This window comes from Apium graveolens, chromosome 7 (genome assembly GCF_009905375.1).
Source record: "Apium graveolens cultivar Ventura chromosome 7, ASM990537v1, whole genome shotgun sequence".
Lineage (NCBI taxonomy): Eukaryota > Viridiplantae > Streptophyta > Magnoliopsida > Apiales > Apiaceae > Apium > Apium graveolens.
The window spans coordinates 262,169,725-262,173,742 of record NC_133653.1 but is presented as its reverse complement, the minus strand read 5'-3'; the positions used below and the strand labels follow the sequence as shown (position 1 = coordinate 262,173,742).

Here is a 4,018-nt window from a genome sequence, read left to right as displayed (position 1 = left end):
ACTTGATTCTTAGTACCTTTTCTATCTTTGATCTCTAACTCAAATTCCTGAAGTAAAAGCACCCAACGAATGAGTCTCGGCTTCGAATCCTTCTTAGAAACCAGATAGCGAATAGCTGCATGATCAGTGAATACTGTTACTTTCGTACCAAGCAGATAAGATCGAAATTTCTCAAAGCCAAAGACTATAGCCAAAAGCTCCTTCTCAGTAGTGGTGTAGTTCAATTGGGCACCATTTAAAGTCTTACTCGCATAGTAGACCACATGGAAGAGATTTTTCTTGCGCTGTCCCAGAACTGCACCTACCGCATAATCACTCGCATCACACATCATCTCAAATGGTTCTGTCCAATCTGGTGCTGTAATGACTGGTGTCGTGATCAAACTCTCCTTGAGAGTCTCGAATGCTGCCAAACATTCATCATCAAATTTGAAAGGCACATCTTTCTCAAGCAAATTGCACAACGGCTTAGATATCTTTGAAAAGTCCTTGATGAATCGCCGATAAAAATCCGCATGACCAAGAAAACTACGGATTCCTTTCACAGAATTAGGTGGGGGAAGATTGTCAATGACTCCCACCTTGGCCTTGTCCACCTCCAGACCCTTGCTAGAGACCTTATGCCCAAGGATAATGCCTTCACGCACCATAAAATGACATTTCTCCCAATTAAGCACCAAATTAGTTTCCACACATCTTTTGAGTACGGCGCACAGATTATTCAAACATTCATCATATGAGTGTCCAAAGACGGAGAAGTCATCCATGAACACTTCGACGTTATTTCCAATCATGTCAGAGAATATAGCCATCATACATCTCTGAAAGGTGGCCGGTGCGCCACATAACCCAAACGAAACTCTGCGAAAAGCAAATGTGCCAAATGGACAAGTGAAGGTAGTCTTTTCCTGATCCTCTGGTGCAATACAAATCTGATTATACCCGGAATAACCATCCAGAAGACAAAAATACTCATGTCCCGCCAATCTGTCAAGCATCTGATCAATAAATGGAAGAGGGAAGTGATCCTTCCTTGTGGTTTTGTTCAATTTTCTATAATCCATGCATACTCTCCATCCTGTAACTGTTCGAGTAGGGATGAACTCATTCTTTTCATTTGCGACCACAGTGATACCTCCCTTCTTAGGTACACATTGTACGGGGCTCACCCACGAGCTGTCAGAAATAGGATAAATGATGCCTGCATCTAGCCATTTCAGAATATCTTTATTCACCACCTCCTTCATGATGGGATTCAGTCTTCGCTGCTGTTCCACAGTTGGCTTACTACCTTCCTCTAGCAGAATTTTATGCATACAATATGAAGGACTTATCCCCTTGATGTCTGCTATGGTCCATCCTATAGCCGATTTGAATTCTCTCAAAATCCATAAGAGCTTGTCTTCCTCACTACCTGAAAGGTCAGATGAAATAATAACAGGTAACGTAGATGAATCACCTAAAAAAGCATACCTCAAGTGTTCAGGTAATGGCTTGAGCTCCAAGGTAGGTGCTTCCTTTATTGATGGTTTGAGCTTCCCTACAACGTTCTTGAGGTCAGAAGTACCAAGAGATTCAAATGGTATGTCCAGCTTTCGCTTCCAGGGAGAAGCGTTCAGATATTGTAATTGCTCGTTGCTATCTTCATCATCGCTGTCAAAATCCCCCACTAAGGCCTTTTCCAATGCATCAGACATTAGCATGTGATCGAGTTCCGAAGTAACCGCAGAATCAATCACATCCACTTTTAAGCACTCCTCATCTTCTATAGGGAATTTCATTGCCTTGAATACGTTGAAGGTCACATCCTGATCTTGGACCCGCATAGTAAGTTCACCTTTTTGCACATCTATCAAGGTACGACCAGTAGCCAAGAAAGGCCTCCCCAAGATTATGGGAATCTTCTTATCTTCCTCAAAATCCAGAATAACAAAATCTGCTGGAAAGAAGAGCTTATCCACTTTGACGAGCACATCCTCAACTATGCCCCTTGGGTAAGTAATGGAACGGTCAGCCAATTGTAGTGATATGTACGTGGGTTTTGGATCAGGCAGATCCAGTTTTTTAAAGATCGACAACGGCATCAGATTAATGCTTGCTCCCAAATCACAAAGGCACTTGTCAAACGTCAGATTGCCAATTGTGCAAGGAATGGTGAAGCTTCCTGGATCTTTCAGTTTTGGTGGTAACTTTTGTTGCAGAACAGCGCTGCATTCTTCCGTGAGAGCAACGGTTTCAAGGTCATCCAGTTTCACCTTCCTTGAAAGAATAGTCTTCATAAACTTCGCATAACTAGGCATTTGTTCCAGAGCCTTAGCGAAAGGTATATTGATGTGAAGTTTCTTGAACACCTCCAGAAACTTCCCGAACTGTCTATCCAGCTTTTGTTGCTGCAATCTCTTAGGAAAAGGTGGTGGAGGATAGAGCTGTTTCTCCCCTGTATTAGCCTCAGGCAGAGTGTGTTCAACAGTAGTCTTCCTTGGTTCCGCCGCTTTCTCCTTTTGCTTAGATTCTTCACCTCTAATTTCAGCTTCTACTTCTTTTGCCTTTTCAGCATCAGCTACTTTTCCAGACCTTAAGGTAATAGCCTTGACTTGCTCTTTAGCTTCCTTCCTTCCTGGTACTTCCGTGTCACTGGGAAGAGTGCCAGGTTGACGATTGAGCACTGCATTGGCTAATTGACCAATTTGATTTTCCAAGGTCTTGATAGAAACCGCATGACTCTTGCACAACAGCTTAAGTTCCTCAAAATCAGCACTAGTAAGTGCAGCTGCACTTCCCTGTTGAGGATATGATTGCCTTGTAGCATACTGCTGTGGTTGCTGGAATCCAGGTGGGTTAAACTGTTTACTCACTCCTTGCTGATATGGTGGCTGAATAGCATTCTGATTATTCCCCCAGCTGAAATTTGGATGATTTCTGTTGTTAGGATGATAGGTCGCTGGCACAGGCTGCTGTTGTCGCTGATAATTATTCACATACTGAACAGATTCGTTTACAAGAGAACACTGATCTGTAGCATGAGAACCTGCACAAAGCTCACAAACCATAGCTATTTGATTAACTCCACACGTAGCCAGAGAATCAACCTTCATTGATAGCGCTTGGAGCTGGGCTGCAATAGCGGTGGCTGCATCAACTTCCAGAATACCTGCTACCTTGCCTGACGTCATCTTCTGAGTTGGGTTTTGATGCTCATTTACAGCCATCGTCTCGATAAGATTATACGCCTCAGTATAGCTTTTAGCCCATAAGGCGCCTCCAGCTGCTGCATCGAGCATGGGCCGAGATTGGGCCCCCAAACCATTATAGAAACCAGTGATCACCATCCAATCCGGCAATCCATGATGTGGACATTTTCTCAACATTTCCTTGTAGCGTTCCCAAGCCTCGCACATAGATTCTGTAGGTTGCTGCGCAAACTGAGTAAGAGCACTCCTCATAGCAGCAGTCTTTGCCATCGGATAAAACTTCACCAGAAACTTTTGCGCAAGATCTTGCCACGTAGTGATGGACCCAGCTGGTTCAGAATGTAACCAGTCTTTAGCCTTGTCCCTTAGTGAGAATGGGAAAAGCCTCAACTTGATAGCCTCATCAGTCACGCCATTATACTTAAAAATGCTGCAGATCTCGACAAAATTCCTTATGTGCATGTTGGGGTCTTCAGTTGCCGCTCCTCCAAAAGAAACAGAATTCTGCACCATCTGAATAGTGCCCGGCTTGATTTCAAAGGTGTTAGCTTGAATAGCCGGATGAAGGATGCTTGACTGAATGTCATCAATTTTAGGCCGAGAAAAATCCATAAGAGCTGGATCAGCTTGAACAATACGATCTCCCATGTTTACTGGTTCTTTCTGCTCAGTTCCTGAATCCGAATCCTCAAAATCTAACTTCTCCAGAATATCAAGAACTTCGTCTGTCTCCTCAGCTGTATCTAAAGTCCTCTTGCGAGCACGAGAACGAGTTTGCATAAACGCTTGCTAAAGTACCTGAAACACAACCAGAAAAAATAAGTAAC

At 43.4% G+C, this 4,018-nt stretch overlaps 1 non-coding gene across 1 annotated transcript; it reads left to right on the top strand.

Annotated features, from left to right (window-relative positions):
- The first annotated feature begins 3,339 nt into the window (after positions 1 to 3,339).
- Positions 3,340 to 3,446, top strand: LOC141675411 (small nucleolar RNA R71). Its single transcript, XR_012556066.1, has one exon. It is a non-coding gene; the product is annotated as a small nucleolar RNA R71 (small nucleolar RNA).
- Positions 3,447 to 4,018: the final 572 nt, after the last annotated feature.